The sequence below is a fragment of the Nerophis ophidion genome, linkage group LG11 (assembly GCF_033978795.1).
Source record: "Nerophis ophidion isolate RoL-2023_Sa linkage group LG11, RoL_Noph_v1.0, whole genome shotgun sequence".
Lineage (NCBI taxonomy): Eukaryota > Metazoa > Chordata > Actinopteri > Syngnathiformes > Syngnathidae > Nerophis > Nerophis ophidion.
The window spans coordinates 21,153,228-21,176,118 of NC_084621.1; the positions used below are offsets into that span (position 1 = coordinate 21,153,228).

Below are 22,891 nucleotides of genomic sequence, written 5' to 3' on the forward strand. Positions count from 1 at the left end.
TGAATTTCCTTGGCGAAAAATTCAACCGCCTCGAAACCACGACCCTGAGATTAAGAGTCTCATGCTCTACCGACTGAGTTAGTCGGGCTCGCATCATCTAATCTGGTAATTAATCGTCACTGTACAAAAATATTCATGTCGCATTTTGTATTGCGACGTTTCGTGTTGTCAGCGTTTTGGGTTGAGCCATTTCAGTTAGTAGAAGAATGCCAACTCGTACATCGTTACAGTTTTTTAATTGATTTATTTGAAGTTGCGTTGTTTCATGTTGTCAGCGTTTTGGGTTGAGCCACTTTAGTTTTCGGGTGGAGCATTTTAGGCTTTTGCCATTTAATATTCCATACATCACACACTCAAGAGAACAATAAAAATGTCTGAAATAAATACAGTTGTGTCTCAATTTACAAGCTCTATTAGTTCTAGGACTGAGGTGGTAAACCCTCAGTTTATTTATGCATGAAAATGGTAGTCAATCAAAATATGTGTTAAAAGCACAGTTTCAGATTGTGGCCCCTATTAAAATATTTTATTTTTTTAAAGATTTATGCCACATTATTTTACAGGGCTTGTTGGTCTAGTCGTATGATTTTCACTTAGGGTGTGAGAGGTCCCGGGTTCAATTCCCAGACAAGCCCCCTATAGTACTCCTTTTTGCAATCATAACTTTCTTCCTCATACAAACAGTTGTTATTGTATTTGTGACCCAAGACTTGATTTTAACAATTTTTTAGAACATAACACATTCAAGGGATCAGTAACAATGGTACCTTGGTTTATGACCACAGTTTATTCTAGGACTGAGCTGGTAACCCTTAGTTCATCTATGTATGAAAATGTCAGTGAAACTAAATATGTTTAAAAGTGCAATAAGGTAAACGAGTTTCAGATTGTGTCCCCTATTAAAATCACACATTCCATGAAATTTGTTGGACAATCTTGGGTCAGAGCGTGGTATATATAAACATATTTATATACATGTAGTGATGGGCAGTAACAAGCTAGATGTAGCTGAGCTATTTAGCTCAACTACATTTTCCAGTAGCACTGCAGTTACTTAGCAATTTTTTTTACGAGTAGCTTTTCTTGTAGCTTTGTTAATTTTCGACCCATATAGCGAGGTAGTTTACATCTAAGTTACATAGAGAGAAGATGAGAGAGCGAATGTACCGAGAAAATACAATGAGCTTGATGATTGAGAACATCCATACGTATGGAGAAAGTCCATGATGATTGGCTAAGGTTAGGGTGAAACATTACAGACGGGCCAATCAGAGGGAAGATAAATTTTGTAAGCAAAAGTCACATGACGACGAGAGAGTGAGAGACAGAGGGACGCTTCAAGCTGACGACTCTACCGCAGGTTAGATTTTTGACTGTGAACTTAATTTTGAACTTGTATTTCCTTTTTTTCTACCGGCACACACTCAAAGAATCAATGACAATCCATCTAATGGGGCGGCATGGCGTAGTGGGTAGAGTGGCCGGCCAGAAACCTGAGGATTGCAAGTTTGCTTCCCGCCTATTGACATCCAAAAAATCGCTGACTTTGTGTCCTTGGGCAGGACACTTCACCGCTCACACTGGTGAATGAATGATGAATGAATGAATGATAGGTGGTGGGCGAAGGGGCCGTAGGCGCAAACTGGTAGCCACGCTTCCGTCAGTCTACCCCAGGGCAGCTGTGGTTAATTATGTAGCTTACCACCACCAGGTGTGAATGAATGTTGAGTCCCACTTCTCTGTGAGCGCTTTGAGTGTTTAGAAAATCGCGATATAAATCTAAGTTATTTATCAAATCAAATCTAACCCTGTCTACTGTAGGATCACATTGTTTTGCATTTACGGGTTCCATGGTGTAATGGTTAGCACTCTGGACAATGAATCTATTGATCCAAGTTCATATCTTGGTGGAACCGTCTTGTTATATAAGTGTTCAGTATGATTTCCCTTTGAATATTTTAAAAAACTTAGTGAAACCAAATTTAGCTAAAAAGTACATTATTGTAGTGCAGTTTCAGATAGTGCTCCTTATATGTTTACAAGTCCTGTTTTTAGTCACATCGTTTGTCAGTTTTAGATTGTGTACCCTATTAAAAGGTTGGAAATATTACATTTTAAACATTATTTTTTTACACACTCGAGGAATCCATAATCTGTCATTTCAAACGGAATCCCTATATTGCCACTTAAAGACTGCATGATGGTTCCACCAAAACTTTAACTTGGATCACTGGATTCAAAGTCCAGAGTGCTAACCATTACACCATGGAACCTGCATAACCCTGCGTAAAATAAAGTGATCCAACATTAAACAGTATTGATGACATTTAAAAGATTCTCATTGACTTCTTCATACGATTGATTACTTGTCTCTGGCCCCCTGCCTGCAAGAGGCAATGATAAGAGGTACAGCAGATTATTCTCGCTTAACAAGTGGCTGGCTAGTTGATGTAGAGAACAGGGACTAACTTTTATTGATAATTGGTCCTCTTTCTGGGGCAAACCGGGCTTGCTGATGAAGGACCTCCTTCACTCTAACCGAGAAGGCACCATCACTCTATCTAGAAACATAGATCACTGGTTAAGTCACACTTGACTAACTACACTAGAGCAAGCTTGGACACAGGCAATTACAGTGTCTGTTAGTCCGGCTGAGGAGTCAGTTAAGCTAAAACTAACCAGCACAAGGCTGAACAATTCCTGCACACAAAGCATTTCTCCTAGAAAAGTACACAACTCAGATAATGATTTTTCTATAGCGACTGTGAGAGGTGAACATGCATTCTACTGAGGTGGCAAATTATGATGCGTTCAATCGATCGCAGCTCATAGCAAATAATCTCAAGATCCCCATTAAAACAATTCCTAGATGTGATCGAAATTATTTAAGTTTAATTTAGTTCATTTAAGTATGAAAATGTCAGTGAATCTAAAATATGTGTTAAATGTGCCATAAGGTAACCAAGTTTCAGATTGTGTCCCCTATTAAAATCTCACAATGTGTGAGTTTTGTTGGAAAGTCTTGTTCCACGGCTGGTTAAAATGAACATCCATTAAGTCCAATCAAGTACTGTGAACTGCAGGATAATTTGATTTTTAGTTGGATACGTAGGTGCCATGGTGTAATGGTTAGCACTCTGGACTCTGAATCCAATGATCCAAGTTAAAGTCTTGGTGGAACCTTCTTGTAACATTAAAGTGGTTAGTTTTCACTAAGTCTTCCCTTTGAAAGTTGCGTGCATGAAAAAAAAAAACGTCATAATTTGGCCTAAAAGCACAATGTTGTAATAAAGTTTCAAATTGCGCTCCCATTATGTTTATAAAGTTCTGTTTTTAGTCACAAATTGTTCCTTCGTACACAAAATTGTGGTTAAATTTGTGACTTTAGAATTGATTTTGATCATTTTTTCGGACATCACAGACTCAAGGGATTAATAAAAAAATATTGTTGCGTCTTTCCAGTATTCCCTCCCGGGGAATCTAAGTTACTGGTCAATCCCAAATTCTTTCGATGACATATATGCTGAGTAAGAAGGACCATCAAGACAGAATAGGAATAATAACAAGTTTTACTGAAGCTTCAGGAGACCAGCCCACATCAATACAGTCATACCGTCATCTCGGGATGGTCCAACTTTCAAACGGAAAAAAACTACATATTTAATCGGAAAGTAGTCCCCCCAGAAATGAATGCCCCCCCTCCCCCAACACTGATCAGATAAAGAGGGGGACGTATCCCTTTCACATTCCAATGACTAAAACAATAAGGACTTCTGTAGACAAAGAGAAACTGGTATACGTAATATACATTGAAAAGTACTAGCTGATCCAAACATGACTATGAATAAAGAAAGGACTCTTAAACATTTATGAATTATCCACAATATTTGATCAATAACAGTATTATTAATGAATACCATATTACTTAATTTACTGCAAATTGGTTCCACCAAGACTAAAGCTTGGATCACTGGATTCAAAGTCCAGAGTGCTAACCATTACACCATAGAACCTGTATACCAATCAAAAATATGTTGCAGTAAAGAGTACTTGATTGGATATAACAGATTTTGTTTGACATTGTTCATGAAAATGGTAGTAAATCAAAATGTTGGTTAAAAGTTTACCACCACATTTCAGATTGTGTCCCCTAATTTTATTTTTCATGAGTTTAGTTGGGGAGTCATCTATGCACGGCTTGTTGGTCTAGTCGTATGATTCTCGCTTCGGGTGCGAGAGGTCCCGTGTTCAATTCCCCGACAAGCCCTCTTTAGTACTCATTTTTGCAATCATAACTTTCTTCCTCATACACACAGTTGTCATTGTATTTGTGACTTAAGACTTGATTTTAACACATCACACACTCAAAGGATCAATAGCAGTGGTACCTAAATTTATGACCAGTTTGTTCTAGGACTGAGCTGGTAACCCTTAGTCCATCTATATATGAAAATGTCAGTAAAACTAAATATGTTTAAAAGTGCAATAATATAACAGAGTTTTGGATTGTATCCCCAATTAAAATCTCACATTTCATGAAATTTGTTGGACAATCTTGTTTCAGGACTTGGTATATATAAACATATGTTTATATACATGTAGTGATGGGCAGTAACAAGCTAGATGTCGCTAAGCTACGTAGTTCAACTATATTTTCCAGTAGCTTGGCAGTTACTTAACACCATTTTTTTATAAGTAGCTTTTCTTGAACCTTAGCTACTTTTAAACTCATGTAGCGAGGTAGCTTACATCAAAGCTACATAGAGAGAAAATGAGAGAAAAAATGTACGGAGAAAATACAATCACCTAGATGATTGAGAACATCCATGTGATGGAGAAATCCATGATGATTGGCTAAGGTTAGGGCGAAACATTACAGACGGGCCAAGATAAACTTGTGAGCAAAATCATAACAGACATGCACTCATGTCACATGACGACGAGAGGGTCCGAGACAGAGGGACGCTTCAAGCTGACGACTCTCCCTCAGATGAGATATTTGACTGTGAACTTAATTTGTTGGGCAAACACGTATGCAGGGTTTGCATACGTGTTTGCCATTTCAACCCGTTTCACAAAATGAGGAAGACAATGGGAGGCACAATTATTCTCGCTAGTATCTGCTGGTGGTCACCCAGGTGACAAGAATAAGGGAATGTTATGAATCCATTGCCTTAAACACCTTCTACAACATCTACAAACTGTTTGCCAGTCCAGCAACATGTTGTGAGAGGATTCCGTAGTTGCACGCACACGACTGGAAGGCATACTGGGTGACACAGAGTACACTGACGGTTATGATATAAACAACTTTAACACTCCTACTAATATGCGCCACATTGAGAACCCACACAAAAGAAGAATGACAAACACATTTCGGGAGAAAATCCTCACAGTAACACAACATAAACGCAACACAGCAAATACCCAGAATCCTTTGTATCCCTGACAAATCCTGACTATGTTATACACCCCGCGAGCACCAAACCCCGCCCACCTCAACTACGAAGGGAGTGACTCGTAAACATATAAAAGTACAATTTGAAACTGCACTTCAAGATTGTACTTTGAATCCAAAATCAGATTACTTCACATCAAAAACCATTCAAAGAGAGGTCACAAGAAAGTATTTTTCACTTAAATTTAGATTATTTGCATTAATCGTGCATGTACTGATCAAAGAGAGGTCATACTAAACACTAATATTACAAGATGGTCCCACCAAGACTTGAACTTGGATCACTGGATTCAAAGTCCAGAGTGCTAACCATTACACCATGGAACCTGTATAAAACCCTGAATTATCCTGCAGTAAAGAGTACTTGATTGGATATAACAGGTTTAGTTTGACAGTTGTTCATGAAAATGGTAGTAAATTAAAATATTGGTTAAAAATGTACGATAAAATTTCATATTTTGCCCCCAAATTTCACATTTCTTGATAATAATAGGGGAGAGATGTTGGTCTAGTCGTATGATTCTCGCTTCGGGTGTGAAAGGTCCCGGGTTCAATTCCCTGACAAGCCCTTGTATTTTTAAGTCCAATTTTTAGTCATGACTTTCTTCCTCATACACACAGTTGTTGTTACATTTATGACTTTAGACTTGATTTTAACAATGTTTTCAAACAACAACCACTCAAGGGATCAGTAACAGTGGTACCTAAATGTATGACCACAGTTTGTTCTAGGACTGAGCTGGTAACCCTTAGTTCATCTATGTATGAAAATGTCAGTGAAACCAAATATGTGTTAAAAGTGCATTAAATTACCTTATTTTTCAGAGTATAAGTCGCTCCGGAGTATAAGTCGCACCTACCTAAAATGCTAAATAAAGAAGGAAAAAAACATGTATAAATCGCATTTTTGGGGGAAATTTATTTGATAAAACCCGACCCCAAGAATAGACATTTGAAAGGCAATTTAAAATAAAAAAAGAATAGTGAACAACAGGCTGAATAAGTGTACGTTATATGAGGCATAAATAACCAACTGAGAAGGTGCCTGGTATGTTAACATAACATATTATGGTAAGAGTCATTCAAATAACTATAACATATAGAACATGCTATACCTTTACCAAACTATCTGTCACTCCTAATCGATAAATCCCATGAAATCTTATACGTCTAGTCTCTTACGTGAATGAGCTACATAATATTATTTGATGTTTTACGGTAATGTGTTAATAATTTCACACATAAGTCACTCCTGAGTATAAGTCGCACTATGAAAAAAACTGCGACTTACAGTCCGAAAAATACGGTATGTCTGTACGAGGGTAAAAGAAATTAGTAAAAAACAGGACTTAAATACATAAGCGTTAGTCCTGGAAATGAACCAAGAATCTCTCACACCCTCAGCAAGAATTGTAGACCAACAAACCCTGCAAGAAGTTTTTTTCATAAAATGTCACTATAAATGAGAGATTTTAATAGGGGACACAACCAAAAACTTGGTTACCTAATTGCACTTTTAGCACATATTTAGATTCACTGACATTTTCACTTTACAAAATAGTTTCTTAATTTACAAAATTTGTTTGTTCGAGGACTGATCTTGTAAAGCATTATTTCATTCATACATGAAAATGATAGCGAATTAAAATGTTGGATGACATTGTAACACAATTTCAGATCGTGTCACCTTTTAAAAACTCTAATTTTATGAGATTTGTCGGGTAGTCATGTTCAAGTCTTGGTGGAACCAACTCACAGTAATTTAAGTGACACATTATTCAGTAATACTGCTGTAATTAATTTGATACATTTTATGGATCACTTGAGTGTGTGATATCTGAAAAAAATGGTCAAAATCCATCCTAAAGTCACAAATGTACAGACAACTAAGTATATAAAGGAACATTTTTGTGACTAAAAACAAGACTTGTAAACAAATAAAGAGCACAGTTTTGAAAAATGACTACAACATGGTACTTTTAGACAGAATTAAGATGTACACATTTTTTCTTGCAAAGAACTTTCAAATGGAAAGTATACTGAACAAAATATGGTTCCACCAAGACTTGAACTTGGATCACTGGATTCAGAGTCCAGAGTGCTAACCATTACACCATGGAACCTGCAAATGTACATGTAAAACAATGTGATCCTACAGTACACAGTACTTGACTGGATTTGATAGATTATCATTGATCCCTTGAGTGTGTGCCGTCAAAATCCAAGTTCAAAATCAAGTTAAGAGTCAAAAATGGATGTGTGTACAAGGTATAAAGTAGTGACTGAAAACAGGACATGAAGACTTCGTCGTTTGTCCAGGATTTCAACACAGGGCGTCTTTCAACCTGCGTGTGAATCCTATGACGAGAACAAAAAGCCTTTCCAAAAAAACTAATGTAATGAGATTTTAATAGGGGACTGAATTTAAATCTTGGTTACCTTAATGCACTTTTAACACATATTTAGTTTCACTGACATTTTCATACACAGATGAACTAAGGGTTACCAGCTCAGTCCTAGAACAAACTGTGGTCATACATTTAGGTACCACTGTTACTGATCCCTTGAGTGGTTGTTGTTTGAAAACATTCCTAAAATCAAGTCTAAAGTTAAAAATGTAACGACAACTGTGTGTATGAGGAAGAAAGTTATGATTAAAAACATGAGGGCTTTCCCGATGCGAGAATCATACGACTAGACCAACAAGCCCTGCATTCAAGGGAACCCAACTAATCTCATGGAATGTGAAATCAGGGGAGAAAATCTGAAATTTTGTGGTAAACTTTTAACCAAAATTTGATTTACTACCATTTTCATGAAAAACTGTCAAACTAAATCTGTTATAGCCAATCAAGTACTCTCTACTGTAGGATCAGTTAATTTATGACTGGTTCCATGGTGTAATGGTTAGCACTCTGGACTTTGAATCCAGTGATCCAAGTTCAAGTCTTGGTGGAACCATCTTGTAATATTAGTGTTTAGTATGACCTCTCTTTGATCAGTGCATACATGAGAAATTCAAATAAACTAAATTTAATTGAAAAATACTTTCTTGTGACTTCTCTTTGAATGGTTTTTGATGTGAGGTAATCTGATTTTGGATTCAAAGTACAATATTATAGTGCAGGTTCAAATTGTACTCTTATATGTTTATGAGTCATGGTTTCATTTCTAACTTTTTCCCTCGTAAACACTGTTGTCTTTACATTTATGACTTTAGACTTGATTTTGAACATTTTATGAGACCTCACACATTTAAGGGATCCAGGAAAATCTATCAAACTAAAAACAGTTGTATTATAAAAGATCTTGTCACTTGATTAGTGCAAGTTGGTTCCACCAAAACTTCAACTTGGATCACTGGATTCAAAGTCCAGAGTGCTAACCATTACACCATGGAAGATGTATATTACACTGAGTTATCCTGCACTAAAGATTTCTTGATTGGACATAACAGATTTTGTATGACATTTTTTCATGAAAATGCTAGTAAATTAAAACGTTGGTTAAAAGTTTACCACATTTCAGATCGTGTCCCCTAATTTCACTTTTCATAAAGTTAGTTGGGCAGATATATACGCAGGGCTTGTTGGTCTAGTCGTATGATTCTCACATCGGGTGCCTGTGGTCCTGGGTTCAATTCCCGGACAAAGTCTCTTTTTTATGAGTACCAACCAAAACTTTATTCCTCGTACACACAGCTGTCTTACATCCGTGACTTTAGACTTGATTTTAACAATTTTTTCAAACATCACACACTCAAGGGATCAGTAACAGTGGTACCTAAATTTTTAACCACAGTTTGTTCTAGAACTGAGCTGGTAACCCTTAGTTCATCTATGAATAAAAATGTCAGTCAAAATAAATAAATGTTAAAAGTGTAAAAAGGTAACCGAGTTTTTAATCAATCAATCAATGTTTACTTATATAGCCCTAAATCACTAGTGTCTCAAAGGGCTGCACAAACCACTACGACATCCTCGGTAGGCCCACATAAGGGCAAGGAAAACTCACACCCAGTGGGACGTCGGTGACAATGATGACTATGAGAACCTTGGAGAGGAGGAAAGCAATGGATGTCGAACGGGTCTAACATGATACTGTGAAAGTTCAATCCATAATGGATCCAACATAGTCGCGAGAGTCCAGTCCAAAGCTGATCCAACACAGCAGGGAGAGTCCCGTTCACAGTGGAGCCAGCAGGAAACCATCCCAAGCGGAGGCGGATCAGCAGCACAGAGATGTCCCCAGCCGATACACAAGCAAGCAGTACATGGCCACCGGATCGGACCGGACCCCCTCCACAAGGGAGAGTGGGACATAGGAGAAAGAGAAAAGAAACGGCAGATCAACTGTTCTAAAAAGGGAGTCTATTTAAAGGCTAGAGTATACAAATGAGTTTTAAGGTGAGACTTAAATGCTTCTACTGAGGTGGCATCTCGAACTGTTACCGGGAGGGCATTCCAGAGTACTGGAGCCCGAAATGAAAAAGCCCTATAGCCCGCAGACTTTTTTGGGGCTTTGGGAATCACTAATAAGCCGGAGTCCTTTGAAGGCAGATTTCTTGCCGGGACATATGGTACAATACAATCGGCAAGATAGGATGGAGCTAGACCGTGTAGTATTTTATACCTAAGTAGTAAAACCTTAAAGTCACATCTTAAGTGCACAGGAAGCCAGTGCAGGTGAGCCAGTACAGGCGTAATGTGATCAAACTTTCTTGTTCTTGTCAAAAGTCTAGCAGCCGCATTTTGTACCAAATGTAATCTTTTAATGCTAGACACGGGGAGACCCGAAAATAATATGTTACAGTAGTCGAGGCGAGACGTAACAAACACATGGATAATGATCTCAGTGTCTTTAGTGGACAGAATGGAGCGAATTTTAGCGATATTACGGAGATGAAAGAAGGCCGTTTTAGTAACGCTTTTAATGTGTGACTCAAAGGAGAGAGTTGGGTCAAAGATAACACCCAGATTCTTTACAGAGTCGCCTTGTTTAATTGTTTGGTTGTCAAATGTTAGAGTTGTAATATTAAATAGAGTTCGGTGTCTAGCAGGACCGATAATCAGCATTTCCGTTTTTTTGGCGTTGAGTTGCAAAAAGTTAGCGGACATCCATTGTTTAATTTCATTAAGACACGCCTCCAGCTGACTACAATCCGGCATGTTGGTCAGCTTTAGGGGCATGTAGAGTTGGGTGTCATCAGCATAACAGTGAAAGCTAGCACCGTATTTGCGTATGATGTCACCTAGCGGCAGCATGTGGATGCTGAAGAGTGCAGGGCCAAGGACCGAACCCTGGGGAACTCCACACGTTACCTTAACGTAGTCCGAGGTCACATTGTTGTGGGAGACGCACTGCATCCTATCATTAAGATAAGAGTTAAACCAAGACAGGGCTAAGTCTGACATACCAATTCGTGTTTTGATACGTTCTAATAAAACATTATGATCGACGGTATCGAAAGCAGCGCTAAGATCGAGGAGCAGCAACATAGATGACGCATCAGAATCCATCGTTAGCAATAGATCATTAGTCATTTTTGCGAGGGCTGTCTCCGTGGAGTGATTTGCCCTGAAACCGGATTGAAAGGTTTCACATAGATTGTTAGACGCTAAGTGTTCATTTAACTGCTGTTTTAAATTCAGTCCCCTTCTGAAGTCTCAAATTTCATGACTTTTGTTGGGAAATGTTGATGCAGGGCAAGTAGGCGATGTCTTTTGAGTTTCCCTTCTGGTGTGAGAGGCCTCGACAAGCTCTTAAATTTTGACTCCTGTTTTTAGTCATTACTTTTTCCCTCATATACTTTTTTTATATGGTGATGGTTTCGAATAAGTTACCACTTAAATTTCTGCAAGTTGGTTCCACCAAGACTTGAACCTGGATCACTGGATCCAAAGCCCAGAGTGCTAAACATTACACCATGGAACCTGTAAATGTACATGTAAAACAATGTGATCCTACAGTACTTGATTGGATTTGATAGATTGTCATTGATCCCTTGAGTGTGTGATGTCAGAAAAAGGTGATAAAAGTTCAAAATTTAGTTCACAATCAAAAATCTAACCTGTGAGAGTGTCGTCCACTTGAAGCGTCACTCTGTCTCGGACTCTCTTGTCGTCATGTGACATGAGAGCATGTCTGTAATGATTTTGCTTGCGAGTTTATCTTGCCTCTGATTGGCTTGTCTGTAATGTTTCACCCTAACCTTACTTAATCATCATGGACTTTCTCCATACATATGGATGTTGTCAATCATCAAGGTCATTGTATTTTCTTCGTACGTTCTCTCTCTCATCTTCTCTCTATGTAGCTTTGATGTAAGCTACCTCGCTACATGGGTCTTAGAGTAGCTAAGCTACAGGAAAAGCGACTCGTACAAAAATGTGCTAAGTAACTGCCAAAATACTGGAAAATGTAGTTGAGCTACATAGCTTAGCTACAACTAGCTTGTTACTGTCCAACACTACATGTATATAAATATATGTTTATATAGACCAAGACCTGAAACAAGATTGTCCAACTAATTTCATTAAATGTGTGATTTTAATAGGGAACACAATTTGAAACTCGGTTACCTTATTGAACTTTTAAAAATATTTAGATTCACTGACATTTTCATACATAGATGGACTAAGGGTTACCAGCCCAGTCTTAGAACAAACTGTGGTCATAAATATAGGTAACCCTGTTAGTGATCCCTTGAGTGTGTGATGTTTAAAACATTTTTTTAAATCAAGTCTAAAGTCACAAATACAGTAACAACTGTGTGTCTGGGAAAGAAAGTTATGATTGCAAAAAGGAGTACTAAAGAAGGATTGTCAGGGAATTGAACCCAGGACCCCTCACACCCAAAGCGAGAATCATACGACCAGACCAACAAGGCCTTCATAGATGACTCCCCAACTAAACTCATGAAAAATAAAATTAGGGGACACAATCTGAAATGTTGTAGTAAACTTTTAACCAACATTTTAATTTACTACCATTTTCATGAACATATGTCAAACAAAATCTGTTATATCCAATCAAGTACTCTTTACTGCAGGATAATTTTGTTTATTGTATAGGTTCCATGGTGTAATGGTTAGCACTCTGGACTTTGAATCCAGTAATCCAAGTTCAATTCTTGGTGGAACCAACTTGCTGTATTTTAGTGGCAAATTGTTCAGTAATACAGCTATATTTAGTTTGATAGATTTTAATGGATTTCTTAAACGTGTGATGTCTGAAAAATTGTTCAAAATCAAGTCTGAAGTCACAAATGTAACGACACATGTTTGTACCAGGGAAATATTTGACCGAAGTGAGAATCATACGACTAGACCAACAAGCCCTGTAAAATAACGTGGAATAAATCTTTAAAAAAAAAAAAAATATTTTATTGGTGACACAATCTGAAACTGTGCTTTTAAAACATATTTTGATGGACTACCATTTTCATGCATAAATAAACTGAGGGTTTACCACCTCAGTCCTAGAACTAATAGAGCTTGTAAGTTGAGACAACTGTAATTATTTTGGATGTTTTTATTGATGTCTTGAGTGTGTGATGTATGGAATGAATAAATGATAAATGGGTTGTACTTGTATAGCGCTTTTCTACCTTCAAGGTACTCAAAGCGCTTTGACACTACTTCCACATTTACCCATTCACACACACATTCACACACACTGATGGAGGGAGCTGCCATGCAAGGCGCCAACCAGCACCCATCAGGAGCAAGGGTGAAGTGTCTTGCTCAGGACACAACGGACGTGACGAGGTTGGTTCTAGGTGGGATTCGAACCAGTGACCCTCGGGTTGCACACGGCCACTCTACCACTGCGCCATGGCAAAAGCTCAAAATGCTGCACCCGAAAACTAAAATGGCTCAACCCAAAACGCTGCAACATGAAACAACGCAACATAAAATGCCGACAACACGAAATGTCGTGGCAAGAAACGTCGCAACACAAAATGCTGCAACAGCTGTGACACCAAATGGCGCAACATGTAATAGCGCGACCCAAATCATGAAACATCATAACACAAAACGCAGTCAACACGAAAAGCTGCAACACCAAATGGCGCAACATGACTGTAACACAAAACACCATCAACCCGAAACGATGTAACACAAAATGCGACATGAATATTTTTTTACAGTGACTATTAATTATCACATGAACCAATGTGACCCCGGCTAGCTCAGTCGGTAGACCATTAGACTCTTAATCACAGGGTCGTGGGTTCGAGCCCCACAATGGGTGATTGATTTTTTCGCCAAGGAAATTCAACACGAGACAGTGCTACACTTCTAATAAAAAAAATGGAAAAAACTGTAACGATGTGCAAAACGCTGCAACATGAAATGCGGACAACATGAAAAAGTGCGGCCCAAATCATGAAACATCATAACACAAAACACCATCAACACGAAACGTTCCAACAAAAAATGCTACATGAATATTTTTGTATGGTAACGATCACTCCTCAAGGGTGTTTATGTGGGCCCAGCTAGCTCAGTCGGTAGAGCATAAGTCACTTAATCGCAGGGTTGTGGGCTCAAGCCCTACGTTGGGTAATGAAATTTTGCCAAGGAAATGCAACATGAGACGGCGCTCCACTTCTCATAAATCAATTAAAAAAAACTGTAACGATGTACGAGTTGATATTCTTCAGTTAAACTCACTTAATTAATAAAGTGTTTCTTTTCGTACAGTAATAATCAATAAAGAGCGCATATGTAACCAAGAAACGCCGCAACACGTAACAACGTGACATGGAACGTGTCAAACTTAAACGCCAACAGCACAAAATGCTGCACCCGAAAACTAAAATGGCTTAACCCAAAACGCTGCAACATGAAACAACGCAACATGAAATGCCGACAACACGAAATGTTGCGGCACGAAACGTTGCAACAAGAAATGCTACATCATTTGTGACACAAAAACGGGGCAACATGAAATAGCGCGACCCAAATCATGAAACATCGTAACACAAAACGCCATCAACAGGAAACATTGCAACACAAAATGCTACATGGACATTTTTGTACAGTAACAATCACTCAGTTAAACAGGCAATTGAGGCCTGGCCAGCTCATTTGGTAGAGCATGAGACTCTTAATCTCAGGATCGTGGGTTCGAGCCCCACGTTGGGTGATTGAATTTTGCCAAGGAAATTCAACACAAGACAATGTGTCATTTTTGATAAATAAATAAAAAAAACTGACACGATCTGCAAATTCACATTCTTCTACTAACTAAAATGGCTCAACCCAGAACGCTGCAACATGAAATGCCGACAACACAAAATGCTACAACAGCTACAACACCAAATGGCGCAACATGACTGTAACACAAAACGCCATCAACACGAAACGATGTGACACAAAATGCTACATGAATATTTTTGTACAGTCACGATTAATTATCAAAGTAATCAAAGCAGGCCTGGCTAGCTCAGTCGGTAGAGCATGAGACTCTTAATCTAAGAGTCGTGGGTTCGAGCACCACGTTGGGTGGTAAAAAAATTTTCTAAGGAAATTCAACACAAACACGGCCACACTTCCAAAAAAAAAAAAAAAACCTGTAACGATGTGCAAAATGCTGCAACATGAAATGCCGACACCACGAAATGTCGCGGCACGAAACGTCACAACACGAAAAGCTGTGACACCAAACGGCGCAACACGAAATAGCGCCACCCAAATCATGAAACATCGTAACACAAAACGCCGTCAACACGAAACGTTGCAACACAAAATGCTACATGAATATTTTTGTACAGTATCAATCACTTTTCAAGGTTCTGGATCTAGCTCAGTCGGTAGAACATGGGGCTTTGAATGTTATGGTTGTGGGTTCGAGCCCCACGTTGGGCGATTGACCTTTGCCAAGGAAATTCAACATGAGACAGTGCGACACTTCAAATAAATCAATAAAAAAAAACTGTAACGAAGTGCGAGTTCGCATTCTTCTGTTAAACTTTCTTAATTAATAACATTTTTGTTTTCGTACAGTAATAATCAATAAAGAGCGCCAATGTAGCTAAGAAACACCGCAGCACTTAACAACGTGACATGAAACCCATCAAACTTTTACGGCAAAAGCCCAAAATGCTGCACCCGAAAACTAAAATGGCTCAACCCAAAACGCTGCAACATGAAACAACGCAACATGAAATGCCGACAAAACGAAATGTCGGGGTAGAAATGTCGCAACACGAAATGCTGCAACAGTTGTGACACCAAACGGGGCAACATGAAATAGCGCCACCCAAATCATGAAACATCATAACACAAAACACCGTCAACAAGAAACGTTGCAACACAAAATGCTACATGTACATTTTTGTACAGTATCAATCACTTATCAGGGTTATCTGTGCAGGCCCGGCTAGCTCAGTCGGTAGAGCATGAGACTCTTAATCTCAGGGTCGTGGGTTCGAGCCCCACGTTGGGTGTTTGAATTTTGCCAAAGAAATTCATATCACGAGACGGTGCAATTTCAAATAAGTCAATTAAAAAAACTAACGGTGTGCGAGTTCGCATTCTTCTGTTGAATTCACTTTATTAATAATATATTTTTTTTATACAGTATTAGTATGTAGCTTAGAAAGTTTAAAATCATGTTTAAAATCACATAAAAAGACAACTTTGTGTACGAGGTAAAAAGTCAGGAATAAAAACATGAATGAATGAATGGTTTATTTTGAGCCATGCAAACAAAACAAGAGAATTAAATAAAATACAAAATAAATATATAGATACATTATTTTTACACCTACATTGAAAACATTACATGTGACTAATCTTTTGTAGATGTCAAGATTGGCTCAAAAGGGAGTGGGAAGAAGTAAACTTATTAGGTCCCACCCCTATAGATATACAATATATATAAACAATATATAATACAATAATATATATAATATAATTCAATTCAGTGGTTGCTGCTATATATTGTCTATATAAAATACATTTAAATTCACACACACTTACATATGTACATATGTACACACACATATATACACACGCACATATACAATTTATATATATACATATATATATATATATATATATATATATACATATACACACACAATCACATACATACACACATGCATATACCCAAAATACACACACACACACACACACCTATATAAATACAATATATATAATAGTATATATAATATACACTTTTGTCTAAACATTATTAACAGTTTATGGTGCCTATGGGAACAAGCTTTCATTTTGCCTGTGATATTAGTGGTTAAAAGTGGATCTGTGGCTGTGGAGCTACTGCCCCTGATCAACAGGACCTGAGGACCACTCTTGCGATGTGTCCTATGCTGTGCATTAAAAGAGACGAGGGGAGCCCTCTGCCAGAGGAGTTATCCACGAACATAAGATCCCCCACTCGTCTGCCCTGTACTCCAGATAGTGTACCCAAATCCCTTTTCTTAGTTTCCATCGGCACCAATTCTTTAGTCAGAGTTCATATTTGTTTTTACATTTGCAGAAAATTAGTATTACTCAAATTGCATATAGGATTGTTTGTGTACACACACACACACACACACACACACACACACACACACACACACACGCACACACACACACACACACACACCCAATTCAATGTATTCCTCTCATTGATACGAATTCATATAGTTTAACTAGTTGGGTGATGTCATAGAAGTAATAATAATAATAATGATAATATCAACAATGACTAAACAATAATAATATCGATAATGATAACAATAATAATAACAATATGAACAATAGCAATAGCAATGACAATAAATGATGACAATAATACATATAAGATAATGAAGATGATGATGATGATGATAATAACAACAATAATAACAATAAGCATTATTAGCCAGTGATGGGGTTTAACACTTAGGCATCCATGTTCACATTCATATACATTGCCCATACCATTTTTTTGTATCTTGTTTTGAACTGATGGCCATTTGAACATTGCTTGAGCCCCACATCCAATCCGTTCCAAAGTTTAACTCCACGCACAGACACACACAGACTTTTCCTCGTGGTTCTTACTGTTGGAATAGTAAAGATACTACACCCCCTTAGATTATGAACTCCTTCTCTGTGTTTGAAATGTATTTGAATATTGGCAGGTAGAACCTTTTTGTTTGCTTTAAATAGTAATTGAGCTGTATTAAAATCAACTAGATCAGGAGGTTATAATAATTTAGATTGTAAAAATAAAATATTTGTGTGGTCACAATACCCCACCTTGTGTAGAATTCTTATTGCACGTTTTTGGAGTGTAACCAGGGGATGTAGTGAAGTTTTGTAGTTGTTGCCCCAGATTTCTATGCAGTAATTTAGATATGGTAAGACCAATGAACAATATAATAAATGCAGAGCTGTGTAATTTAAGAAGAATTTGGATTTATTGATAATAGAGATGGTTTTGGAGATTTTGCTTTGTATATGTCTTATGTGTGGTTTCCAGCTTATTTTACTATCAATAGTGACTCCTAAGAATTTAATTTCTGACACCGTTTCTAGAACCACGCCATCTATATTTATTGCTGGTCCTGGATTGGAATAGCCGAATAACATAACTTTTGTTTTCTTTAAATTAAGGGATAATTTGTTTATATCTAACCATGTTTTTAATTTTGCAAGTTCATTATTTAGGGTGGATACAAAATGTGTATAATTATCGTTAGAATAGAAAATATTAGTGTCGTCTGCAAATATGACTAATTTTAATACATTTGATACTGTAAATATGTCATTAATATATAAGTTAAATAACTTGGGACCAAGAACGGATCCCTGTGGAACCCCACAAGCAATGTCCAAATGCCCAGATGTGAACTTGCCCATCTTCACAAACTGCTGTCTTTGTGTTAAATAGCTCCTTATCCAAGTCAAAGCTACTCCCCTTATTCCATATCTGGATCATTTTTTCAGTAATATTTGATGATTAATGGTGTCAAATGCTTTACTCAGATCCATGTCAATTCCAGCTGCATATTTCTTACTATCTAAGCTATTGGTTATCTCTTCTACTGCATCAATTATTGCCATAGATGTTGATCTTGCTGTCCTAAAACCGTATTGACTTTCATTAATTATCTTATGTTTATCTATAAATTTCTCTAATCTAGTGTTATATAATTTCTCCAAGATTTTGGAAATCTGCGGGAGCAAAGAGACAGGTCGGTAGTTTGTGAAGATGTGTTTGTTCCCATTTTTATATATTGGTATTACCTTTGCCATTTTCATTTTATTAGGAAATTGTCCTGTTTGGAAGGACAGGTTAAATATATAAGTTAGTGGTTTGGTGATGGAATGTAAGTTTTTTTTCACAAGTGTCATATCTATGTCAAAACAATCAGTAGATGTTTTATTTTTGTAATTATTAACATCTATTATTTCCTCTTCAGTTACTCCCAACAGAAACATACTCATTGGATTCATTTCAATCAGTGACTCCATTTCATTGCTGCTATAATCAGGGATTTTGGCTGCCAATTCTGATCCGACATTTACAAAGAAACTGTTAAAACTCTCCACAACATTATTCATATTATAATTAGCGGTAGAAAATGGATGGATGGATGGATAGGTTGTTATCAGTGAAATAGCTAGGATACAAGTTATTTTTTGACTTGCCTTTAATTATAGTGTTAAGTATTCCCCACACCTCCTTAGTGTTGTTCTTATTCCTATGTAATAGATTGGTATAATATAATTTCTTACTAGTCCTTATTATATCAGTCAATTTATTTGTATATGTTTTATATCTATGTTCAGAGTCTTCAATCAGTTTCTTTGTATATTCATTTTTTGAGCCAGGTTTTACGTGACTTAATTTGATGAATTGTCTATATAATGTGTTTTTCTTTTTACAAGCATTTTGTAAACCCTTGGTTAACCATGGGCACTTTAAAGTTTGGTTGTTGTTTCTAATTTTTTTTATTGGACATTTTTGGTTATATATTAAATTAAATATATCTATAAATGATTCAAAGGCACTATCCACATCCTTTTTGTTGTACACGCAATCCCAGTTTTGCATTGTTAGGTCCTGATTTAATAGATTGAAAGAGTCTTCTGTTCTAACTCGTTTGTAAGTATATTTTTACTGTGAATTCAGGTGTGTACTGGTCTCATCATTATACACTGTGAATACAGGCAGATGATCGGTTATGTCACAGACCATTACTCCACTGATGTTTGAAGACTGCATATTATTTGTGAAGATGTTATCGATGAGGGTTGCACTGTGCGATGTTATTCTAGTCGGTCTTGTAATGGTTGGGTATAAACTCATACTGTGCATCCTGTTAATATAGTTTTCTGTTGCTATGTGGTTATTTGGATTCATGAGATCAATATTATAATCCCCACAAATAAATATTGTTTTATTAACTATTTCTGAGAAAGTTTTTTCAGCCCACTCAGTAAATAGTTCCACATTTGAACCTGGTGACCTGTATATACAGCTAACTATGATATTTTTCTTCCTTTCATTGATGATTTCTATTGATAAGCATTCAACTATATCATTTACTGATACAGTCATGTCTTCTAATATTTTGTATTTATATTTCTTGTGAACGTACATAGCGACTCCTCCACCCATTTTATTTGTTCTGTTAACATAGTTTAAATGATAATCCTTTATCTCAAAATCAATGCCTTTTGCTTCATTAAACCATGTTTCGGATATAGCAATTATGCTAAATGGATTCACAAAATGTTGTAAGTAGTCTTGAATTGCACTGGAATTTGCATACATGCTTCTACTGTTAAAATGGATGACTGAAAATGTGCCTTTTGATTTTATTGAGTTATTATATTCCTTTTCTGAATAGTATTTGCAGTTAATGGAGTCAGATGATGGAAACATATTATCTGGATCGAGATGATATTCCAAGTCTAATGAATTGTGATCAGTATACTCAGATGATTTTAGTTAAAAAATCTTGGAATCTAGAATCCTTTGTTGTATTGTTAAATTGTTGTCTGTAATATCAGAGGACTGATTGTATGCCATTGAATGAACTTGTTAAAGTACTTTTTAACTCTCCTTGTCCCACTAATTCACATATTTATTCATATTTCTTCAGTTCCTATATGTCTCTAACAACCAGCACTTTTGCTTGTTCAGGTGATCCGTTCAGTTTTATGAATATTTTACAGTTTGTGACCCAAGTATTCCGTATTTTCTTTTGTTTCCTTAAGTGCCTGGCTTTTTTTTGCAATATCTGCATTCCTTTTGATTAGGTGATCATTCAAATATACGTTGGTGCCTTTTAGCTTTCTCCCTTGTTTCCTTAGTTCGGTCTTTCTTTTCCTGTTGCCGAACCTCAGGATGACAGCAGGCATGACGTCCCAGAGAAGTTAAGTCCCTACCTTTAGTCAAAAGTGATTTATGACCCCCCATAAAACAATGATTTATGACCCCTCAAGGTCAAAGGTCAATGATTTATGAGGGGTCAAGTTCAAAGGTTAATGATTTATGAGGGGGTCAAGGTTAAAGGTCAAAGTCAAAGGTCAAAGTCAAAGGTCAGGTTCAAATGTCAAGGTCAAGTGGGTGTGGCTTACCCGGAAGAGGGTGGAGTTAAGACCTGCGGTGGGAGTGGTTAAACCAGGAAGAGGGTGGAGTTTTAAACAGAAAGAGGGCAGAGTTAAGACCTGCGGTGGGAGTGGTTAAACCAGGAAGAGGGTGGAGTTAAGACCTGACAGGGAACAGAGGAGGGTTCAGTTTTTTTAAGAAAGCAATGTCATCTGAGCAGCATGTGACCATATATTTGATAGTTTAAATGTTTACGATCGTTTGAAACAACTTCCAGATTTCGATGTATTGATGGCTGGGAATGTTACGTGTGGAGATGTGGACACGCACGCACTTCACACACACACACACACACACACACACACACACACACACACACACACACACACACACACACACACACACACACGCAGAGGATGTGTACAAAAGGGCGGTGTAAGGCTTAGTCATTATTTGGAGCTTTATACGTTAGCGTAAAGACTTTGTTCGATTCGGTCATGATTAGTGAAACGCCTGTTTCGATTTATAAAAATAATAAAACTTACATTGACGCTCCGCAAAAAAGTCGAGTGTTTCTAAATCGTATTCAGTTTTCAGCTAAAAGAAAGAAGAGACGGAAGCCCTTTCTCGATATTTTCATCGTTATCTACCGTGGATTGGGAAGTTTTTGGTGGACACGCACACACGCACACACACGCACACACACACACACTTCACACACACACACACACACACACACACACACACACGCACACACGCACGCACACACGCACACACGCACACACACACACACACACACACACACACACACACACACACACACACACACACACACACATTCGTACGCACTGAAACAACTTCCGTACCTCACGAAAACATATTTAAACAGATGGAAAAAACTATCGCAGAACACAGTGTCACGTAGCAACTGGTCTTTACGGTCGTTTGAATCAACAGGTCAGTTTGGGGGACAAAAGGAGGGTTCAGTTTTTACTGACTTCCCATCTGACAGTTTAAATGTTTATGACCGTTTGAATCAACAGGACACGCACGCACACACACACACACACTCACGCACGCACACACACACACACACACACACACATACACACACACACACACGCACACACACACACACACACACACACACACACACACCATTACCTCTGCTTTACCATGTTATTAGACATTGGTTTAACTCCATTTAAGCATTTAAACGTTAAAAGCATTGCACTTGTACGACGATGTAATACCTTTTTTTTTTTAACAGCCGATGACGACGAAGTGAAAGACGATGAACTTTGCTTAAACGGTCTTACAAAGTTGGAAGATGATTTTCGAGGTGTGTTTAAACCTTCAAATTATTTAATATTATGTGTATTCATTATTTAGTTTCATAGAGGATTTGCCGTAAGATCCTAACGCGATCGTTTTAACACAATCGCAGTCTGGTGAGTCAAATGATTCTCATTTTACAAGAAAAAAAACATGCGGTATACGATACATATATACATATATTTACTTACAGATTTTCCGTTTACATCTCTTGCTCACTGGTCTCCCTTAAAGCTGGCGGGTCCGTCAACGGCCGTTCCAGGCAGAGGAGAAGGCTTGATTGCGCCAAAGACTCCAGACATCGAATCCTTGCTCCGAGGGGAAATCATCGAAAACGACGGTGAATGTCCGACAGGCACCCGCTGTAAGTTTTTCTCGTTTTCTGTAAGCTTTTTAAGATTCTCAGGAGCTTTAAAGAGCTCCTCTCATTCCAATGTCTTTCGCTCAAATGAATTTCGCGCCTAAGGGGAATGGGCGGGGACTGATTCCGGAGGTGGGCGGTTGTTTCCGCCAAGCAACCTTCTGGTTGAAATG

At 37.6% G+C, this 22,891-nt stretch overlaps 6 non-coding genes across 6 annotated transcripts; 3 read left to right on the top strand and 3 right to left on the bottom strand.

Annotated features, from left to right (window-relative positions):
- Positions 1-2,201: 2,201 nt before the first annotated feature.
- Positions 2,202-2,273, bottom strand: trnaq-uug (transfer RNA glutamine (anticodon UUG)). The gene has a single exon. It is a non-coding gene; the product is annotated as a tRNA-Gln (tRNA).
- A 3,440-nt stretch (positions 2,274-5,713) lies between these two features.
- On the bottom strand, positions 5,714-5,785 carry trnaq-uug (transfer RNA glutamine (anticodon UUG)). The gene has a single exon. It is a non-coding gene; the product is annotated as a tRNA-Gln (tRNA).
- A 1,724-nt stretch (positions 5,786-7,509) lies between these two features.
- trnaq-cug (transfer RNA glutamine (anticodon CUG)) lies at positions 7,510-7,581 on the bottom strand. Its single transcript has one exon. It is a non-coding gene; the product is annotated as a tRNA-Gln (tRNA).
- Positions 7,582-8,347: 766 nt separating this feature from the next.
- Positions 8,348-8,419, top strand: trnaq-uug (transfer RNA glutamine (anticodon UUG)). The gene has a single exon. It is a non-coding gene; the product is annotated as a tRNA-Gln (tRNA).
- Positions 8,420-12,530: 4,111 nt separating this feature from the next.
- trnaq-uug (transfer RNA glutamine (anticodon UUG)) lies at positions 12,531-12,602 on the top strand. The gene has a single exon. It is a non-coding gene; the product is annotated as a tRNA-Gln (tRNA).
- Positions 12,603-15,841: 3,239 nt separating this feature from the next.
- trnak-cuu (transfer RNA lysine (anticodon CUU)) lies at positions 15,842-15,914 on the top strand. The gene has a single exon. It is a non-coding gene; the product is annotated as a tRNA-Lys (tRNA).
- Positions 15,915-22,891: the final 6,977 nt, after the last annotated feature.